This window comes from Oncorhynchus gorbuscha, linkage group LG04 (assembly GCF_021184085.1).
Source record: "Oncorhynchus gorbuscha isolate QuinsamMale2020 ecotype Even-year linkage group LG04, OgorEven_v1.0, whole genome shotgun sequence".
Lineage (NCBI taxonomy): Eukaryota > Metazoa > Chordata > Actinopteri > Salmoniformes > Salmonidae > Oncorhynchus > Oncorhynchus gorbuscha.
The window spans coordinates 72,753,840-72,777,771 of NC_060176.1; positions in this window are offsets into that span (position 1 = coordinate 72,753,840).

Consider the following 23,932-nt stretch of genomic DNA (forward strand, 5'->3'; position numbering starts at 1 on the left):
ACAAAGCTATATGGGATAGCTAGGGGAACACTTACAGAGATATACGGGATAGCTAGGGGAACACATTACAGAGCTATATGGGATAGCTAGGGGAACACTTACAGAGATATACGGGAAAGCTAGGGGAACACATTACAAAGCTATATGGGATAGCTAGGGGAACACATTACAAAGCTATATGGGATAGCTAGGGGAACACTTACAGAGATATACGGGATAGCTAGGGGAACACATTACAGAGCTATATGGGATAGCTAGGGGAACACTTACAGAGATATACGGGATAGCTAGGGGAACACATTACAGAGCTATATGGGATAGCTAGGGTAACACTTTACAGAGCTATATTGGATAGCCAGGGGAACACATTACAGAGATATACGGGAAAGCTAGGGGAACACATTACAAAGCTATATGGGATAGCTAGGGGAACACTTACAGAGATATACGGGATAGCTAGGGGAACACATTACAGAGCTATATGGGATAGCTAGGGGAACACTTACAGAGATATATGGGAAAGCTAGGGGAACACATTACAAAGCTATATGGGATAGCTAGGGGAACACTTTACAGAGCTATATTGGATAGCCTGTGGAGTCTCATCACAAAGCATTTACAACTACAAGAAAGACAGGGAGAGCAAAACAGAGAGACACTGTAAACGAGATGCTTTCAGGGAGAGAGAAATGCCTTAAAACAGTGCTAAATTGCCAAGTTTCTTTGCTCTAACCAACAATAAACTCAGGTTGCTTCACCCTAACCATCAGTCAACTCAGGTTACTTCACTCTAATCTCCAATCAACTCAGGTTGCTTCACTCTAACCACCAATCAACTCAGGTTGCTTCACTCTAACCACCAATCAACTCAGGTTGCTTCACTCTCACCACCAATCAACTCAGCTTGCTTCACTCTAACCACCAATCAACTCAGGTTGCTTCACTCTAAGCACCAATCAACTCAGGTTGCTTCACTCTAACCACCAATCAACTCAGGTTGCTTCACTCTCACCACCAATCAACTCAGCTTGCTTCACTCTAACCACCAATCAACTCAGGTTGCTTCACTCTAATCACCAATCAACTCAGGTTGCTTCACTCTAACCACCAATCAACTCAGGTTGCTTCACTCTCACCACCAATCAACTTAGCTTGCTTCACTCTAACCACCAATCAACTCAGGTTGCTTCACTCTAAGCACCAATCAACTCAGCTTGCTTCACTCTAACCAACAATAAACTCAGGTTGCTTCACTCTAACCACCAATCAACTCAGGTTGCTTCACTCTAACCACCAATTAACTCAGGTTGCTTCGCTCATTGTGTTCGTCAAAGAAACACTTTTTCTCAATGCATCATATCATTCAAGCTCAACCACTGCAGTCAGCAAAATGTGCAATCTTTTGTGAAATATGTATTATTTTGAGGTGGGGCTAAGGGAGGGGTTGAGAGGAGGGGTGCGGGGCCACAGCAAGCAGCCTGATGTTGGGGGACCCTGTGATGCTAGCGCCCGGCCCTGCCAAGGCTTTCCAGGAGACATCTCTCTCGCTGTGAGATTTACATTAACATAATATCAGATTTTTCATCTCATAGGCCAATTGTGAAATAAAGCGCCATCCTTTTTTTCCCAAGCAGGCAGGCAGGCAGGCATCCCGAGATAGAAGCCGCTTTTCCCTCCTCCTGCGAGCTCGGCTTGGGAGATACAAGCTGGATTTGGCCAGCATCCTCATCTCTTCCCCAACACGGGGCTGGTGTCAGGGAGCCAACTTTCTCAGCCCAGCTCCACTGATTAGCATAGGCAGATTATTAGCTAGGCATCTCCTGCAACAACACACTGATGCTGCTGCTGCTGCTGCTGCTTCTTTTCATCACGTTTTGTCCCATACATATCTAATCACCCTGCCAAGAAAATGTTAGGAAATTAACTATCCAAGCCTTGAGCGTATAGGAGGAACATTGTAGAGGACGGTGTTGATGGGAGTGTATTATTGCTTATTATGTGGAGATATCACATACTGGAAAAGTCTGTCTGTCTCTCTCTCTCTCTCTCTCTCGTTCCCCACACACTAACACCCAGCATCTGATGCCTCTCCTTTTCTCCCCACGCCAGAAATGTGCCTTCATGCCTCCTCCCCTCCCCCCTCTCTCTCTCTCTCTCTCTCTCACACACACACTTCCTCTTTCCCTCTCTCTCACTCTCCCTTTCCTCCATCTCGCTCTCCCTCTCTCTAGAGCTTTGCATTTGAAATTGAACAGACAGGCAGCCAATTTATCATCGGCTGACACCTGTCATGTCCAAGGCCTTACCACTGGGACCTACAGTAGGCAGTACATTTATCCCTTTGTTGTCGGTAAGGACCTAGACAATACCAGGGGCTATTAAAAAGGGGGGGAGAGGGGGAATGAAAAAAGGTGAGAGCATAGAACCAGAAAACGTCTGCTTGGATTGTATACACCTGCTGTTTTTTCCTCTGGAAAGGTGAGGCACCCCAGTGAGGTTGGAGCAGTGGCCCCCAACAATCAGCTGTCTGGAGAGAAGACTCCAGGAGTTTCATGTCGGAATGCAAAGCTAAGAGAAACTTGAAGTAGGTCAAGGGGAGCTCCCACCTAGGATGGGATGGGATGGGATGGGATGGGATGGGATCAGACATTTTTTGTGCTGCCGTTGAAAATTGAGTTTTGATAGTTCAGCAGAAAACAATGCTCAAATAGGACTAGGCAAATTTACTATGCGCCCTATCAAGAGATTTGGAGGTGGGAAGTCCTAATATTCTCTCTCAAACATTTCTGCACTCTCTAGAACAGGCCTGGGCAATTATTTTCCATGGAGGACCACATTGGAATATATTTTTTCCATTGCAGGCCAGAACTGGGGCGGCAGGGTAGCCTAGTGGTTAGAGTGTTGGACTAGTAACCGAAAGGTTGGAAGTTCGAATCCCCGAGCTGACATGGTACAAATCTGTCATTCTACCCCTGAACAGGCAGTTAACCCACTGTTCGTAGGCCGTCATTGAAAATAAGAATTTGTTCTTAACTGCCTTGTAAAATAAATAAAAAATATTACAGGATTATGCATAATGTGAATGACTGTAAATATATCTACTGTAAATCACATCCAGGTATGCTACTTATTTTACTTTTTTAACATGCACAGAGATAAACCACATCCATGTTCTCCTTTTGGTAGGTCATTTCATCATTATACATGCAATGCACTACACGGGGGGAAAAGTACACATTCAGCACCACGGACAGAACTCTCTCATGAAAGAGAGAGAGCTCAACATTACATTTAAACTACTCAATCAGTGTGAGGAGTGAAGTCTCTGATGGGCATTGACTAGAACACTGAAGTCAGGTATAGGTTCTGACGTCGCTATGCACTAGGAATGCTGAGAGTCAGTAAGAGAAGATCTGTTCACATACACCACCGTTTAAACGTTTGGGGTCATTTAGAAAAATCCTTGTTTTTCATTCAAATAACCTCAAATTGATCAGAAATACAGTATAGTAACTGTTAATGTTGTATATGACTATTGTAGCTGATGGAATATCTATATAGGCGTACAGAGTTGACTCGATGCAGTGCCTTAGACCACTGTGCCACTCAGGAGGCCCCAGCTACTTGATCTTGTGTCCTTTTCAAAAGGACAATGTTTTTTTCCTGTCAAGTTTGCAAGCAGGTCGATGGCACAGTCCCAGGGGCGATGAGGAGGAAGACAGGGGTGTGGGTCTTGGAGAATACCTCCCGCAGGTCCTGGTATACCTCCGGGATGTTGGGCTGAAGGGCAACCACAGGACTCTCAACCGATGTGGAACCACAGGGGATGGGGAAGTAGGTCCTCCGGCATTCTGGTGACCAGTCTGTGATTCTCATCCTCGACCATGAGATGGTGGGGTTATGGCGTTAGCTCCCATCTGGTGCATAAAGTAGAGGGAGCACTGAAGTAGGAAGCCACGCCATTTAGATGATGTGCCGTAATATTTATCTGGGAGGGACAAACAGGCATCGCTGACCTGAGCGGGTTGCTGAATGGGATGGTGTGCTGGCTCGACTGGTTGTAGAGTGTCCTCCGCTAGTTTAGGCAATGCCTCCCGGGTGTGTTTGAGACGTAGCACACTGCAAACAACCTCTTCCATAGCCGTCCCAAGTTCCAGCTTCTCATGGTGTTGATGTAGAAGTTATCCCTGCCCGTCGACCGTCTGAGGAGCGGAAGTAGACGTAACAATTGTTACCCAGAAATCATTTGATACCGAGATAAAAACGTCTACATGGGACATTCAAGGTGCTCAGGAAGCTACACCAAAACAACATGAGTAATACTCTAATGGAATCAGTCACGAGCGATGAAAGGGTAAGGAATGTCTAAAGAGCAGTACAGAAAGCCTTTAGCAGTTAATGACATTATTACAGATTCCTTCTCTTTGAACCAGGACTTTAAAGAACAGAAATCCCTTATCATTACCATGTATGGAGAGGACCGTGCTTGATACAAATGTCATTTAAAAGTATGTATATTATTCTGCTAATGTGGACACGGTGAAGATAAGGAGTGAGGGGAGGCAAGCTAATGAGATCAGCTGTGTGCAACTATGTGTGTGTACGTGTGTATATGTGTATGTGTGCGTGTGTGTGTGTGTGCATGCCATGAGGTCATTACTTGATCATGTACACTTCACAAGAGATACACTACATGGCCAAAAGTACACCTGCTCGTCTAATATTTTCTTCCAAAATCATGGCATTAATATGGAATTGGTCCCCCCTTTGCTGCTATAACAGCCTCCACTCTTCTGGGAAGGCTTTCCACTAGATGTAGATCATTGCTACGGGGACTTATTTTCATTCAGCCACAAGAAACATTAGTGAGGTCGGGCACTGATGTTAGGCAATTAGGCATGGCTCGCAGTCAGCGTTCCAATTCATCCTAAAGGTGTTAGATGGGGTTGAGGTCAGGGCTCTGTGCAGGCCAGTCAAGTTCTTCCACACTGATCTTGACAAACCATGGACCTCGCTTTGTGCACGGGGGCATTGTCATGCTGAAACAGGAAAGGGTCTTCCCCAAACTGTTGCCACAACTTTGCAAGCACAGAATCGTCTAGAATATGATTGTACACTGTAGCGTCAAGATTTCCCTTCACTGGAACTAAGGGGCCTGAACCATGAAAAACAGCTCCAGACCATTATTCCTCCTCCATCAAACTTTACAGTTGACACTATGCATCAGGGCAGGTAGTGTTGTCCTGGCATCCAGCAAACATAGATTTTTCTGTCAGACTGCCAGATGTTGAAGTGTGATTCATCACTCCAGAGAATGTGTTTCCACTGCTTCAGTCCAATGGTGCAAGCTTTACACCACTCCAGCCGATGTTTGGCATTGCACATGGTGATCTTAGGCCTGTGTGCAGCTGCTCGGCCATGGAAACTAATTTCATGAAGCTCCTGACGAACAGTTATTGTGCTGATGTTGCTTCCAGAGGCAGTTTGTAACTTGGTAGTGAGTGTTGCAACCGAGGACAGACGGTTTTTACACGTTACATGCTTCAGCACTTGGCGGTCCCGTTTTGTGAGCTTGTGTGGCCTACCACTTCACGGCTGAGCCGTTGTTGCTCCTAGACGTTTCCGCTTCACAATAACAGCACTTACAGTTGACTATGGCAGCTCTAGCAGGGCACAAATTTGACGAACTGACTTGTTGGAAAGGTGGCATCCTACGACAGTGCTATGTATCAGAATGAGGTATATCCTTGGCCTATAAGAGCATATCTGAAACCCATTGAGGACATGCATTATTCAGTAGCAAATTACCTTTAACAAAGAACCTCTGGAAGCCATTTTGTTTGCAGAAGTAATTAACAAGTAGTTATGCATGGGAGACAACTAATGGAAGGTCAAGTGCTCATCAACTACCCTTTCTTCCATTGGGTCACAGCTGTTCCCAGTCCTTTCAAGCTCGGTCCGTCTGTCCGGCTGAGGAGTGGGACGGAGGCAGGGGAAAAGGTGAGAGGACACATACCTCTGTGATATATTATGGGATACGCATAGGCCTAGACCCAGTCCTTGGTAACGGTCATACAGAAGTAGAAGACAAGTAACTGAGAATTCTGGATTTCCTGCTTATTCCTTTAAGGTTCTGGTAATCTTCCAAGCAGGATTTCTGGAAAACCATAGCATTCTTGGAAAGTTGCCAAAATTGTGTGACTCAACATTGAAGAATTGAGTAACGGGAACATGGACAGTGGACATGGACATGAGCCTTGGGTCTCCCTGACTAGCGTGAATGCCTTTGCTATGGAAAAGCGGACTTTCTCATGTTGAGATGTGTGTTGCGTAATTAAAATGGAATCAAATGGACGTCTCAAAATGAAGGGCTACTCGAACAACGAGTTGCATCAGTCTCGTGTTGCTAGATTCATAGGCATTCATGCCATCCCTCCAGTGTGTGTAGCTGTTTAGTGAGACATAGCCTAATGTATTTGCTTAGAGAACTTTTTTTTTTTTAAAACAGGCTTCTATTGAATGTTGAATTATTCCCTATCTTAAAGGTACAGTGCGCACGCACGCACGCACGCACGCACGCACGCACGCACGCACACACACACACACACACACACACACACACACACACACACACACACACACACACACACACACACACACACACACACACACACACACCTATGAAATAAGGCAACAAAGCAGATCACGGTGCATTTTCTTTGTAACACCACATCACCTTTGTTCATCCTTCATCAACCCTCCGCCCCCAGTGTTACCCCCTATTCCCTATTTAAGCCCTGTCTAGTAGGTTCGTGTCAAACACTGTGCCACTCTACTGCTCTCTGTGTTTCACAGCCCTTCTCCTGAGATGACACCTAACACTCTCTTATCACAAACACACACAGATGATGTGCCCATGGAGGGTTAGATCTCTACAGCACTCAGCTAACCTCCATGACAGTGGCGCCATTTAATTGTCATACCCACTGAACTCTGCCACACTCTGGCACACAGTGGCACTCTAGCGAATGAGTTGCCAGGGGTGAGTGGCAAAGGCAGCCTGTCTGTGCCAGTTGCCTGACAACAGTAGACCATTGGGACTGGAGAAGTTTGATTTGATGGCTTTTCCTGTTAATTAGGGATTGGAGGTGAGTCCGGGTGTGGAAATCGGCATTTAAATAGAAGAAAATAAGGTTATGTATGACTAAATGTTAAAGGTAAAGACTTAGCTTGAAAAGTTGTACTCTACTGTATACAGGATCTTATCTGACCAGCATTATAATCAATCATGTAACACAACAGACTCAATTGAATTGTTACTTACAGTGGTTAGAATCTGGGGCAAAGGTCCCTTTTTATTTATTTCCTGGTTAATTAGTGACACATAAGCTAGAATTTCAGTGACATTGCCCCCTAGTGGAGTGGAGATCTTCAGCAGAAATCTACAGAGGGAGGCAATCAATGTTCTCCTTTGTTACTTGAATCAGGTTTGTCTATGCATGAAGAGAGGCTTGTCATTTAAAAAAATCTCTAAATATTCAGTGACGAGGAGGGGATGGAGAAGATGAATCACAGAGAGAGGGAGAGAGAGAGAGAGAGAGAGAGAGAGAGAGAGAGAGAGAGAGAGAGAGAGAGAGAGAGAGAGAGAGAGAGAGAGAGAGAGAGAGAGAGAGAGAGAGAGAGAGAGAGAGAGAGAGAGAGAGAGAGAGAGAGAGAGAGAGAGAGAGAGAGAGAGAGAGAGAGAGAGAGAGAGAGAGAGAGAGGCAGGGGGGTAGGTGATTTGTGATGTCAGGTCTGATCTGAAAGGGCTAATTTGAGACGGTTAGGAAGTGAGCCGTCTCTCCCACGCAGGGCTTCTCCTCTCTCCCCTTCTTCCCGTCAGCTCTAACAGTCCCTGGTGGGAGGGACGCAGGGCCCTGGTGGGAGGGACGCAGGGCCTTTTTACTGTAGAGGGGGACTCTTAAATACATCCAGTGCTGGGCTGGCTCAACGGGCGCACCGTGACCCGGCTATTTCTGATTTACTGTGGACGCGCCACCCTCCATCTCCTTTTACAGCTGGCTGGGACGCAAGCACAGGACGATACGTCAAGAAGCCCAAGGTCAAGCCCACAGCCAATGAGACGAGCTCTGCACACCGACGAGCTCTCTCCCTCCCTCCTTCCCTCTCTTTGACACTTTCGAGAAGCACCTCACCTGACAGACAGAGCTGTCACAAACACTGTCAACAGAGGAGAAATGTAAACTTTCTGTTGTGCTGACGGGTTGAAAGTTGCCTAGAGTTACAGTAGAAATGACAATACCTGTATACAGTTATCAGGTAGGCTGAACTTGATAGTTAGACAGGAAAGTAAGAACATCAGCCTCTACTTTTGCCAAAGCAGCTGCTCCTATGCAGGGGGTGTATTGTAAAAATAACTCTGCTTTTCAGGGTTGATTGTACCACACTATGCAAACGTTACTTCTATGGCCCAATTTAATACCTATGATAGTCCCTGGATATTGACAAATATTTACATTAAGGATTTGCACTGGCATATTTTTAAAAGGTGCAGACAAACAACAAATCAATAGAAAATTGCATAAAAGCAAACGTAACATGGTAAAAACAAAATGAACCAGAATATTCCAACCGGAGAGAAAGAGAGAGATGAGCACAGGGTAAGAGGCAAGGGGTCGAGGGGGAGAGGCTGCGAGGTGACAAGGGGGAGAGGCGGCAAGGGGGCGAGGGGGCGAGGGGGACAGAGGGCGAGGGGGCGAGGCTGAGAGAGGGCGAGGGTGCGAGAGCGAGGGAGCCCTGCTACCAGTCTGTTGACAGGATGGAGAGCAGGCAGCAGATAACTTTAATCATTGAAATGTATTTCCCTCATGCTCAGCCAGAGAATTGTTCGCCGGTCAGACCTGCTGGGGCGACACAAATGAATCTTGGCAGAGGTGTGGACCAAAGCGGGCGTAAGGTTACGCCATGTAGATGATTTGAGTCGCGAGTATTTCTAAGGGAGCTGCCATGTCCCACAGCGCCAGTGTCACAGCCAGATGATGGGGGACACTGAACAATGACACAGGCAAGACTGGTGCTCTGCTCTCTCACTGTCTCTAACACACACAGAGAGAGAGAGAGAGAGAGAGAATGAGAGAGAATGAGAGAGAATGAGAGAGAGACAGAGAGAGAGAGAGAGAGAGAGAGAGAGAGAGAGAGAGAGAGAGAGAGAGAGAGAGAGAGAGAGAGGGGTATCATAGCAACAGACAGCCGTATTGCATCTCCTGCATGGTACACTATGTACCACACAGTGACATAAGGACGACAACACTCACAGTGACATTAGGACGACAACACTCACAGTGACATTAGGACGACAACACTCACAGTGACATTAGGACTACAACACTCACAGTGACATTAGGACTACAACACTCACAGTGACATTAGGACTACAGCACTCATAGTGACAGCAGGACTACAACACTCACAGTGACATTAGGACGACAACACTCACAGTGATATTAGGACTACAACACTCACAGTGACATTAGGACTACAACACTCACAGTGACATTAGGACTACAACACTCACAGTGACATTAGGACTACAACACTCACAGTGACAGCAGGACAACAACACTCACAGTGACATTAGGACTACAGCACTCACAGTGACATTAGGACTACAACACTCACAGTGACATTAGGACTACAACACTCACAGTGACATTAGGACTACAACACTCACAGTGACATTAGGACGACAACACTCACAGTGACATTAGGACTACAACACTCACAGTGACATTAGGACTACAACACTCACAGTGACATTAGGACTACAACACTCACAGTGACATTAGGACGACAACACTCACAGTGACATTAGGACTACAACACTCACAGTGACATTAGGACTACAACACTCACAGTGACATTAGGACTACAGCACTCACAGTGACAGCAGGATGACAACACTCACAGTGACATTAGGACTACAGCACTCATAGTGAGTCTGCAACTCACACTGTTGCAACATCAATAATATAACATCAATAGCTGTATATTAAATGCACAGTAATCGGTTTCTGCACTGTGCTTATTGCATCTACTTATTGCTATTAATTCATTATAAATATAAAAAACAAATGGCTTTGTATTGTTTACAATGTATTCATAATACACTAGAAAATCAAGTCTGAATCCAGACTGCTCTTGGAATACAATTTCTGTTTAAAGACACTTTATCAAAGCAAATGAATTACTTTCTTTACTTTATTGTTTGTCAAATTATGGCCTATAGTCTACTTCTCAGAGTCCTGTATGTTTCTGAACTAACCTTATTGAAATCATATCTCTTAAATAGACATTGTGGATGCTTATAACAGTACTATGTCTGACCACACAAGGCCCTGACCAGCACAATAAAGGGGCCCATAGAGACAATGGGCCTAGTGCCCAGCAACAGGGTGAACTCAGGGCCACCTACCCCCTGAGGCCCTGTACCTGAGACCTGAGACCTGAAGCATGGGGCCTGGAGGCTGAGACCTGAGACCTGAAGCCTGGGGCCTAGTGGCTGAGACCTGAAGCCTGGGGCCTAGTGGCTGAGACCTGAAGCCTGGGGCCTGGAGGCTGAGACCTGAAGCCTGGGGCCTGGTGGCTGAGACCTGAGACCTGAAGCCTGGGGCCTGGTGGCTGAGACCTGAGACCTGAAGCCTGGGGCCTGGAGGCCGAGACCTGAGACCTGAAGCCTGAAGCCTGGGGCCTGGAGGCTGAGACCCTGAAGCCTGGGGCCTGGAGGCTGAGACCTGAAGCCTGGGGCCTGGTGGCTGAGACCTGAAGCCTGGAGCCTGGAGGCTGACACCTGAGGCTGAAGCCTGGGGCCTGGTGGCTGAGACCTGAGGCTGGGGCCTGGAGGCTGAGACCTGAGGCTGAAGCCTGGGGCCTGGTGGCTGAGACCGAAGCCTGGGGCCTGGAGGCTGAGAATCCTGAGGCCTGAAGCCAGGGGCCTGGAGGCTGAGACCTGAAGCCTGAAGCCTGGGGCCTGGTGGCTGAACCTGAGACCTGAAGACTGGGGCCTGGAGGCTGAGACCTGAGGCTGAAGCCTGGGGCCTGGTGGCTGAGACCTGAAGCCTGGGGCCTGGAGGCTGAGAATCCTGAGGCCTGAAGCCAGGGGCCTGGAGGCTGAGACCTGAAGCCTGAAGCCTGGGGCCTGGTGGCTGAGACCTGAGGCCTGAAGCCTGAAGCCTGGGGCCTGGAGGCTGAGACCTGAAGCCTGAAGCATGGGGCCTGGTGGCTGAACCTGAGACCTGAAGACTGGGGCCTGGAGGCTGAGACCTGAGGCCTGAAGCCTGGGGCCTGGAGGATGAGACCTGAGGCCTGAAGCCTGGGGCCTGGTGGCTGAGACCTGAGACCTGAAGTATGGGGCCTGGAGGCTGAGACCTGAAACCTGGGCCTGGTGGCTAAAACCTGAGACCTGAAACCTGGGGCCTGGTGGCTGAAACCTGAGACCTGAAACCTGGGGCCTGGTGGCTGAAACCTGAGACCTGAAACCTGGGGCCTGGTGGCTGAAACCTGAGACCTGAAGAATGGGGCCTGGTGGCTGAGACCTGAGACCCGAAGCCTCGGCCCTGGAGGCTGAGAATAGAGATCTGAAGCCTGGTGCCTAGAGGCTAAAACCTGAGACCTGAAACCTGGGGCCTGGTGGCTGAAACCTGAGACCTGAAACCTGGGGCCTGGTGGCTGAAACCTGAGACCTGAAACCTGGGGCCTGGTGGCTGAAACCTGAGACCTGAAGAATGGGGCCTGGTGGCTGAGACCTGAGACCCGAAGCCTCGGCCCTGGAGGCTGAGAATAGAGATCTGAAGCCTGGTGCCTAGAGGCTGAGACCTGAGACCTGAAGCCTGGGGCTTGGTGGCTGAGACCTGAGACCTGAAGCCTGGGGCTTGGTGGCTGAGACCTGAGACCTGAAGCCTGGGACCTGGAGGCTGAGACCTGAAGCCTTGGGCCCGGAGGCTGAGACCTGAAGCCTGGGGCCTGGAGGCTGAGACCTGAAGCCTGAAGCCTGGGGCCTGGTGGCTGAACCTGAGACCTGAAGACTGGGGCCTGGAGGCTGAGACCTGAGGCTGAAGCCTGGGGCCTGGTGGCTGAGACCTGAAGCCAGGGGCCTGGAGGCTGAGGCCTGAAGCCTGAAGCCTGGGGCCTGGTGGCTGAGACCTGAGGCCTGAAGCCTGAAGCCTGGGGCCTGGAGGCTGAGACCTAAAGCCTGAAGCATGGGGCCTGGTGGCTGAACCTGAGACCTGAAGACTGGGGCCTGGAGGCTGAGACCTGAGGCCTGAAGCCTGGGTCCTGGAGGATGAGACCTGAGGCCTGAAGCCTGGGACCTGGAGGCTGAGACCTGAAGCCTTGGGCCCGGAGGCTGAGACCTGAAGCCTGGGGCCTGGAGGCTGAGACCTGAGACCTCAAGTCTGGGGCCTGGAGGCTGAGACCTGAAGCCTGGGGCCTGGAGGCTGAGATCTGAAGCATGGGGCCTTGAGGCTGAGACCTGAAGCCTGGGGCCTTGAGGCTGAGACCTGAAGCCTGGGGCCTGGAGGCTGAGACCTGAAGCCTGGGGCCTGGAGGCTGCATGGAGCCCAGCCTCTTCTAAGCCAACCTGACTTAAAACACAACCTGTGTGGGTGTGGTCTGCACCCTAAACCCAACCTCTCCCTGCGCCAAAGCCCTAATGAGCCACTCATATAAAACCTGCCGCCATCTTTCCACATAATAAGACTAGCTCACTCTTCTTTTTTTCTAAGACAATGAAAAGACAGCTAAGTGTGGCGTAGGGCGCGGATATTTGATGTCTGATGCTGGCGGCAGTATTAGGGAAGTTTGCTATGAGTGCTGAGGCGATAATATGTTCATAATGGTATACAGCCTGGTGACAACATTACTGACCAGACCCAGAACACAAGAATTACTCAGGAGGCTTTGTGTGTGTGTGTGTGTGTGTGTGTGTGTGTGTGTGTGTGTGTGTGTGTGTGTGTGTGTGTGTGTGTGTGTGTGTGTGTGTGTGTGTGTGTGTGTGTGTGTGTGTGTGTGTGTGTGTGTGTGTGTGTGTGTGTGTGTGTGTGTGTGTGTGTGTGTGTGTGTGTTGTAGGGAAGATGGGACTAAAAAGTGAGATATCGCTCAGCAAAAAAAGAAGAAGAAGAATGGAGAGAACGGGGGAGGGAGACAGTGAAAAGACGGATGACGCGTGTCGCCATTAGATGACGTTGGCTTGACAACGCCATGGCAACATGCAGGACACTGACATGAAGCTTATGATAAAGACTTGAGTTAGGCTGACGTTGCTCTGTCTTTCCCTACACATTTATTCTCCCCTCATTCTTTATGGTGCCGTGAACAGCTGCTTTGTTAGGCTATGCAATCCTATACCACCTTTACCCAGTCTGATTCAGAAAACATGTTACATTACAAAGAATTCTCAGAAAATGCTCGATTAATTTAATATTGAAACTGTAATTCAGGTAAATTCAAACTACAGATAAATTCAAAGTACAGTAAATGCCATGAAAATTATAGGCTATCTTTGTGGATTATATTACTATTATTGTGAATATATTAATTACATTTATGTAAGTGAACTGCTTGTAATTTTAACAAAATAAAAACGTTGCATTCTATTCAGTTGAATATATATTCTAATATAACATTATTGCATTGTTGATAATTACTTATAGAAACAGAGGTTTTATTCTGCAGGGGAGAATCTGAACTGCATCAGGATAAATTCAATGTAAACTAATCTTCCCCTTCCATTAAATTAGGATAATTCTGAATTACAATGAAAAATCATTAGCCCACAAAAACAAATGTTACACTTTCTAATAACTTTCATGAGTAAGCCATCACAAATGCTCATAAATGTTTATAAATGTGTTAATGCAAATGTCATGAATTGTAATGCTTATAGAAATGTATAAAAATAATGAAATGCTAATGTATTAATTGTCTACACACTATTTATAAATAGTTTAATTAATTAATTAATTAATTTAACGAAAGTTATTATCAAGTCTTACTCACACAAATGTTATATTTATGAAATGTAATCTGAGTTTGAATTTGTCCCCATTACATCAATAGTCTAAAATAGTTGACGTAGGCAACCCTCACCATTCATTCATCTATTTCTAAGTATTACATACTTACACAGAGAATTAGACCTACTGCAAAAACACACCTGGGGTGGGTTATTAAATGCCTTACCTGGGGTGGGTTATAAATGCCTTATCTGGGGTGGGTTATTAAATGCCTTACCTGGGGTGGGTTATTAAATGCCTTACCTGGGGTGGGTTATAAATGCCTTATCTGGGGTGGGTTATTAAATGCTTTATCTGGGGTGGGTTATTAAATGTCTTGCCTGGGGTGGGTTATTAAATGCCTTGCCTGGGGTGGGTTATTAAATGCCTTACCTGGGGTGGGTTATTAAATGCCTTACCTGGGGTGGGTTATTAAATGCCTTACCTGGGGTGGGTTATTAAATGCCTTGCCTGGGGTGGGTTATTAAATGCCTTACCTGGGGTGGGTTATTAAATGCCTTACCTGGGGTGGGTTATTAAATGCCTTGCCTGGGGTGGGTTATTAAATGCCTTACCTGGGGTGGGTTATTCCCTATATAGGTAGGCTACTGTGTGTGAGCAATACATAAAAGCTTGTCTGTCATAATAGGCTACAGATTATTAGAAGGAACAGCTCATGATAATTGACTCAAATTGTAATATTTTATATGCCCAACAACATAAAATGGACCTATCAGGTAAAGGTGTCCTTTATAGATGAAATTGGCTGCCATTTAGGAACATCTACCATCAAGAATTCAGTCCCATAGTGTAAAGCTAAAACAAGAGAAACATTAACCGGATAGCATTTTCACTGGAAAGCCTTTCTTACAATGACCACGGCTTCTCTTCATTCCTCAATTTATCACACAAGGAAATTGTATATTTGATTGTGTTTGCAAATATAATGTTAGAGATTCTTAAATTTGAGAAACACAATATTGGTACGGAAAAATATGTTGAGAAAAATAGTTTTAAGGAGTTAGATGGAATTGTGTTATTGTTACTTTGCTACGTACTTTAAAACAACGACACCGAATGTATCACTTCATATTTCTCTTTCCATTGATGACTACCTCAGAACACAGGAGTCATTCTGTGGAACATTGCTGCCCCCTAGTGTTTACAGATATATTTATTGAACCATAAATAACCAAACACCTGATCAGAACAACCTTCAGTTATTATTGTATATATTCAAATAATTAATTGAACGTGATATTTATTTTGTATCACTATTACTGTCTGTCGTAGTATGGAAAATGTTTTAGTATTCTTATTGATGTTGTGATTTTACTAAAACATAACGGAGGGGAAAAATAAGAAACGGCACACTGCTCTTGAAGGAAGCTCTGAGGAAGGTCGTGAGGCCGATACGTAAAGCTTAATAAAGAGCAGAGTTCTACTATTACCATGCACCTGCCTTTTGAATTTTGAATTACTAAAACATACAGTGAAAACTAAACTTCTTCTTTGTGCAGTAGATTGTAAAGACAACACTGTAGAGTTTGTCAACAGAAATAACATCAACTATTGCAAGAGGTGTCAATGATTCATCAGATAATGGACAAACACACACCAGTCAGTGTCAAACACAGTCACATGATGGTTCAATCTCCATAGCTGCCCATTGCTGTGTGGCGTGAGTATGTCTGAAGGAGGGGCCTGGTGACTAGAGCTCTAGTTTTACTAAGCTCTCAATCTGTGGAACGACACATTTTCACTCCTCTGCTGTGCACTTCTCAGAAGTCAACCATAGCTACACACTAAAATTGACTAAAATTCATTGTTACATCAACAAGTTATCTTCATTCTATTCATCATTTATTATGTCATCATATTTATTAGTTCACCTCTTACTCAGTTTTAAAATGTCTCTCTTAGTTTACTCTCAGAAAGTGAAATAAAGTTTATAATGGAAGGCATCCGTCACACACCACACAATCAGTGTACTTTGTTCTACTACTGCCTACGTGTGTGACACAGCACGGTAAATTTATAGCACCAACTCCTCTGTCAGCTTCAGGGTTTTGGAAATTAAGTTATTCTCTCCTCGGGCAATCCCCCTCTCATTGATCACAAATATGCTGTCAAGATACAGTTATGAAGGCACCCCATAACAGCCCCCACCCCCCTAAAAAACATGTCATGTTTCTTATGCAAATGCCAGAGAAACACTTACAAGAGCACTTCAAAAGTATGGAGACCCCTCAACGCAGCTGCGCATAATAATAACGCTCAGCGCTCATTTCTATGGGTCAGCTGCGCGGGAATGGTGTGTCAATCACGTTCACATGTAGCTGAATTTGTCATCTACAAACAGGGATACTTTGCTGTTGCTATGGAGACTAATCCAGTGCACCACACCCCCCTCCACATTCCGTGTGTTGAAACCATCAGTCAGTCTAAACTACTAGATCACACATCCAACCGCAAGCCGCGTTGTGGCACTTGAGGTCAGTGCGCTCTCTTTCTTTCTTTCTCTCTCCTTTACTCTACCTTTCTCTCTTTTCTGTCTCTCTCTTTCACAGACACTCACTCTTTGACCAAATATATTCTTATCTTGCTTTTAACTATTGTGTCTCTGTGTGTAACAAACGTTATTGCCCAGGTAAGTTTGAATGTCCACAAATATGTTTTCTGGAGCTGATTGATAAATGGTGATTTGGCTGATTTTGTAACATAATTCTAGCATCCTTCTAGATCCCCACCCAGTTGTACCAACAAGGGAAATCACTTTTTGTAAAGGTAAATAACCTTCACTTCTAAGTACACTACATGAAGGAGTTTATTTCATGATTAATATATTTCCTTTTTTCTTCTGAGTCTAGAGTATAAAATACCTTCAACTAGAGATATGCTAATCATGGTCAACTCTCCACTGTCTCTCAATATAGGCTTATGTCATGAATAATATATTATACTGCATTTCTGGAAAAAAATCGAAGTATTTGTTCTAAACATTGTATGCCTCACATATTACAATTCACAAAGGGTGGATTGTCAATTTTCATGTCATAAAAAAATGATTAACAAAATAATAGTATAAAATACTGTTTTATCCTTTAATATAGAAATATTCCTGATAACATCCCATAAGGAAGGAAAAAGTAGAACGTATGATAGATTTCAATGACCAATCTTAAGGCTCTATATGAGTTGACTGTTTGAAATGCAGCGCATAGCGAAGACCCTTTACCTTCTCCGTACAAATCAAATATTCATGTTTTACCTTGTTGTCTATAGTCTTGGGGGTAGACCTGGAATTAGATATGCCTTGCACGCATCTTCATGAATCATATATCACTGTATAACTACCTACACACTCCCATAGGAGTGTAATGTAGCAGGCCTGCACACACAGATTCACAGACCTAAATATGTATGCATGCATATTTACATGAGAAAACAAGTGTCCGACTCTTTAGCGTTATTTACAGCACAATGACAGGGATTATGCATCTTGCTGAGCGAGCCACACACACGTCATCCCGGCATCATGTAAGAAAGGCGAGGGAAGGAGAAAGAGAGGGAAGGAGAAAAAGGGGGAGGAGGAACCTGGGGGGAGGCGGAATCTGTGGGGAGGGGAACCTGGGGGGGATGGGGAGGAGGAATCTGGGGGAGGATGAACCTGGGGGGGTGGCACCTTGGGGGAGGAGGAACCTGGGGGGACGAGGAATCTTGGGACGTGCTTTCATGTTCTCCGGGCAGTAGACTTTCACACTGCCTGGATGGCTCTGCAGCCCCCTTCAATTATGCAGGAAAATTGATGTGTATCATTAATTATATCAGTAATATCATAAATCATCACTTGGTGCAGTAATGAATTATTTTCTAGTCATGTGAAGAACATGTCAGAGTAAAGATAAATAAGGAGGGAAAGAAATCTGAAGTGGAATTGAGGGGGAGGAGGATTAGGTGAGGGAGGGAGGAAGGGAAGGAGGGACGGACAGGGCGGCTATTAGTCCATCAGAAAGCTGGGTACACTCACACGCTCTATTTACCAGCCCGCTGGGACGTGACGAGAATGTGACAGTCCCCCCCCCCCTTCCCTCTTGAAGGAATGACAATTAGGCCCGAAACAAGACTGCCCCTTCCTGGAAGCTAACGATGGTGTTCCCCATATTAGCCTTATCCACATAGTCCTGTCCCAGAGTTTAGGTGGACAGAGGAACACAGGTACATCCACCTTTAAACCAGCTGTCGTCATGCTGTAACAAATAGCAGCTTTTATCTTCTGCCTGTAAGGGGAATGGAACTTGCCTGGACAGATGACTGAATGCATGGATTTTATGTGACATATTTTAAATGCGTAACGGTGTCTCAGTCATTTGAGTACAACAATACAGACCGTACATAAGAAAATGGTCAAGGATTGTGCAGGGCTATAGAGTCAGGTTGGTAACACTTCGAGCTCTATGCAGATGTAAAATTCCCCACTGGAGACTGGGGTTCAATACCCAAGTCCTCCTCTTACACTTTGTCACACCTTAACCTGTGACCCCCTCTGCTTCCATCTGGAATAGATCAAATACATCAGTGGAGTGAATCTCTCCTTTCAATTTATTTTCTTAATTATCAACGATTAAAAACCATGTCTACTGGCTTTTTTCCCCCATGGTGGTTCTCATTATAATCAGACGGGCAAAAGAATGGACAGACCTAAATGTACTTTACTGTCGGTGGTGGAAGGAGAGAGACATTCCATAGTATTTATGTGGTAGTTAGTTTGTCCCTTTGCTTGAATCCAAAGTCTTGCCATGGTGGATTGCAGGTGAAAGTGGTAATCAAGTTATGGTGTTAGAGATGTAAGATGGTAACACATGATTCACCACACATCTCATAACATTATGTTTGTTTTTTGTAGTTACTGTATTTCTGTTCATATTTATGAAAGTCACCATAGGAGAGAGAAAATATGTTTAGGAAACACTTCCATCAATTAACTTTCTTAAAAATACATTTAGTCATATAATATAATCATTACTTAACTCCAAAACATTGTTTGATCATTGTTTGTTTAGAGTTGAGCTAACTAAATGTCAGGTTTCTTAAAGGGAATAAATTATTTAATGAGGAAAGATTCATTTTATTTGTAATTCCTGGTCTATATTTTACAGTAATATTGCATAACCATTCCTGTGTCTTAATTTAATTAAAAATAGCTGCTTGTGTAAAGCCCTTGTAACAAGTAGGCAGAAGTATTTATTCTCCTCCAATTTGTGAATGTTATTAATTGTACACTTGAATGAAAAGCGTTTCAACGTGCCGTTATTTTAGAACAGTAAAACAGCAGATGAGGAGCACTCCCTAAAAACGTTCTCCAAACACAGTACTCCATGCTAACAAATCACGTGCTCATCTGAAGAGTTTTTGGTTACATCTTAGTGCATTACTAGAGAGTATAGGCTACTGCTCTCCCTAAACAAATCCTTGTGATGAGTGCCAATCCCTTCTACAGTAAAACTCACAATTGGCTGTAATGATTTAGCTAACGTTGCCACATGGTATTACTGGTGTCCTTGATTTATAAATATGTAGGATACACAAGAGAGGTTTTAGAAGAGCAACTGGATATTCAGGAAGGGGTTTGACTGTGACACACGGTTACAGTATAGACTTGATAACGAGACAGTGGAATCAGGAGAAGAGACTACACTTCCTTAGCCTTTAGCTGGGTCAGCGTCCGCGGCATCGGATACATACACACTCTCATGGAGCATCATGGGCAGACAGCACGTATCGATCTGGAGGAGGGGGAGGAGATGGAGGAGAGAGAAAGTAAACACCACTCCAGATGACAAAACACTGATCCCACCAGGGACCTGAACCTTCCCCCCTCTCATTGCTCTCTCCCCGTGACCCTCAGTACCTCTCCACTACTCAGCCTGGTCAGGTGGTGTCCGTGTGTGTGTGTACATGTGTGTGTGTGGAGAGAGGGGGGGGGGGGGTTGAGAGGGAGAGAGACAGAGAGAGCAAGAGAGAGGGGGGTTGTTAGGGAACACAGGCGCCTAAGCCAGTGTTTAATATCAAGTGCGAGCGTTGGAGTTTAATCAATACCAGGCCTCTTTTGTTCCCGGCCGCAGAGAGAAGAGCGGCCATTCACTCCAGAAAGGTTAATGCCGGGGGGTCAAGTGATTTCACACCCACGCCGGGATCCTCTGCGTCGCCACGACTACCACGCCTCCAGCCGCTATGACACCAGTGGCCTGATTTATGGGCTGTGAGAGGTGATGGGATGGAGGTGGAGGTGGATAGGGACGGGGAGTACTGTTATCTTATGATAATGCTGTCCCTCCATACTTCAACAAATGAAGGAAGAGAATAAGGGGGACTGTGCAGACTGGAATGCATAATATCCCCCACCGTCGATCATCATGGGTTGGTCCCGTGTTGATCAGTTGGTAGAGCATGGCAATTGCAACATCAGGATTGTGGGTTCAATTACCACGGGGGACCAGCATGAGCAAATAGGATAATGTATGCACTCTGGATAAGAGTGTCTGCTAAATACCTAGAATGTAGAATGAACTGATGGCTTTTATATTGGGCTCGTATTGTTTCAGACAATTTCCTTTACATTCAGAGAAAATGCTTATTCTTACTTTAACTGTCAGAATTCTGTTCAATTTGACGCGTTGCTGAAAGGCAGTTGACACTCTGTGTAATAGCAGATCACTGGTACCTGCGTCCTGATGGATAGTATAGCAATAACTGCCTTGACGGATTCCTCGTGGAACACTCAACTACGGATCCGTGGCGTTGTTTGTCATACACCATATGTAGCTGCGGTCAGAAAAGTATAAACTACAACTAAAGTTTTTTTTTTTATCCATGTTTCTATGTTGTTTGTATCCTCACTGTTAAACTGAAGACGGGAGCTTACAATGTCCCACTTGAGAGCTATTTACGCCCCCTTCCCCCAACCAGTGTTGAAATGTCATAGAATACAATTGCAAGAACATATTGTTCTTGAGTCATATGTTAACAGAATGTGTAATTATGCCTATTAAACACAAAAACTATGTTTCAAGTGAGAATTAGACCGGTCTGATGCCAAAACAGAAAGGAAATTCTTGATACTTCAACCATATTTGAGCAAAAAGAAGTAGTGTGTTGTTCCAGTAGTTAGCTGCAACACTACAATGAAAAAAAGTAATTAACTACTGAAAACATTAACAAGATTTTAATTTAGGTCAACTTCCACCAAACTACTGCAAATGGAGTTAAATTAGTAGTTGAACAACATGTACCGAACTCCAGTATCCTGCCCTCTGCCCAGTTCCCTACTCTGCCCCTTAGTCACAAGCCGGCTACCACCGGGTACTCTACCCTGCACCTTAGGGACTGCTGCCCTATGTACACAGTCATTCAATACTGGTTACTTTAGAAATGTTTACATACTATTTATATATCCACTGCTGTACAATGTTTTTAATAATAGTTTTCATTTGGATTATTGTGTGCTTGTTGACATTTCCTGCATTGATTGATAGGAAGTAGTTGCATAAGCATTTCGCTGCACCTTCCATAACACTTACTAAACTGGGTACGCAACCAATACAATTTGGTTTTGAGGTCACTACTCCCCAACACTGCCCCAACCCCCCCCCCCCTCCCTCTCTCTGTGGTAATGGAGGGGGACAGTGGGTTGAGAGGGAAGGTCTCAGAGAGGGACTTATCTGGCAAGGCCATTACTTAAAGCCTCACTATTCCAAACACACCACCTCACTGACGGAAGCACAATAAATAATCCATTCAAACTAAATATATTCTGCACAAATTCACTGGAATACATCTCATCGTTATCTGTGGGAGTGGATGGCTGGCAATTAATAATCCAGCCATCCGTCTTATGGAGGGCATCCATCTTGTTTTTCATTAGGTCTATTGCTCTGCATGTAATTCCACTCTTCCCCTCTGTACATATGAGCTCCCTTCTTCTTGGTGACTTTGCTCGGAGGGCATGAACATGGCCATTTGGGTACTTTTGTGATCATGCCTTTCATATCAGTAATTCCTCATTAATGCACTACCATAATAACCTTTGATTCCATCCTCGGGATTTCAGTTTTTCATCTCATGTTTGGAGGCAAAAAATATCCCTACAAAAAGGGCACTGGAGCTAGTGTTAGCATCCTCTGGGTCTCTGTGGTTGACAATAGTAATTAGCATCAACGAGTGAGCAATAAAAGGAGCTTATGATTGACAGTTGCCCCCAGAGAAGGGGAACGAGTGAGGTGACAGCTGGGCTCTCCAGTCTCTCTGGCCGCCTCAGGCTCTGGACCCGTGTCATCCTGCCTGCCTGCGCTGCAGCCAAACCCTTCCCCATCAATGCTCAAACTCATGCCTTATTATAACCGGTGTTTCAGCCAAACTTTTCCCCCTTCAGTCTTCACACATTACACGTAATATCACAGGTTTACATGTTACGCATAGTATTACCTCTTGTGGAGTTTCTCATGTCTCTATGAGTCTATAAGGCATTCATCAATGACACTGGTTCTCCAATAGCCAAAAGGAAAGAGCCGCTCTCCTAATTGATCCCCACACTGTAAATCAGGGAGACTCTGTTTTCCCAGCCTAAAAGACACACAGCTCCACCAATACACCACCTCAACACCACTACTATCCTGATACAGCCTAACAGACACACAGCTCCACCATGGTGTCGCCGATAGAGATGGCAGCTTCGCTTCTAGTCCTAAGGAAACTGTGCAGTATTTCGTTTTTTTAGGTATTATTTCTTACATTGTTAGCCCAGAAAACCTTCAGTGTTATTACATACAGCCAGAAAGAACTATTGGGTATCAGAGAGATGTCAACTTACCAGCACAACCTGCACTACAACCAGGAATACGACTTTCCCAAAGCTGATCCTTTGTCTCCAGGGCATTTGAACTGATTCCAGAGGCCGACCCAAAACAAGGAGGAGAGGGTGCCAGAGCGTTCTTCTAGTGAGGCTTCAGATGGGCGCACACTACCCACCACTTCCGAGTATATTACTCGCTAATGTCCCAAGTTAACAAAGTCGACAAAATTAGGGCAAGAGTTGCTTTCCAAAGAGATACCCGGGATTGTAACATACTCTCTTTCACGGAAACATGGCTAGCTAGGGACATGCTGTTGGAGTCAGTACAGCCAACTGGATTTTCAGTGCATCGCACTGACAGGAATAAACATCTCTCCGGTAAGAAGTAGGTGTATGTTTCATGATTAATGACTCATGGTGTAATTGTAACAACATACAGGAACTTAAGTCATTTTGTTCACCTGACACCTGACAACATTCCTCACAATCAAATACAGACCTTATTATCTCCCAAGAGAACTCTCCTCCATTATTGTCACAGCCATGTATATCACCCCGCAAGCGGATACCAAGATGGTCATTTAGGAACTTCACTGGACTTGATGAAAACTGGAAACCATATATACTGAGGCTGCATTTATTGTAGCTGGGATTTTACAAAGCTAATTTTAGAACAAGGACACCTAAATTCTATCAGCATGAGTGAGTGACACACTCGACCACTGCTACGCTAACTTCCGCGACGCATACAAGGCCCTCCCCCGCCCTCCTTTTGGCAAATCTGATCATGACTCCATCTTGTTGCTCCCCTCCTATAGGCAGAAAATAAAACAGGAAGCGCCCGTGCTAAGGTCTATCCAACACTGGTCTGACAAATTGGATTCCATGCTTCTGTAACGGCGTTCGTCTGTTGAAAGAGAAGCGGACCAAAATGCAGCGTGGTGTCTACTCATGTTCTTTAATGAAAATTTGAACGATACATGAAATATAACTAAATGAAACTAAATATACAAAAACAACAAACAGAACGTT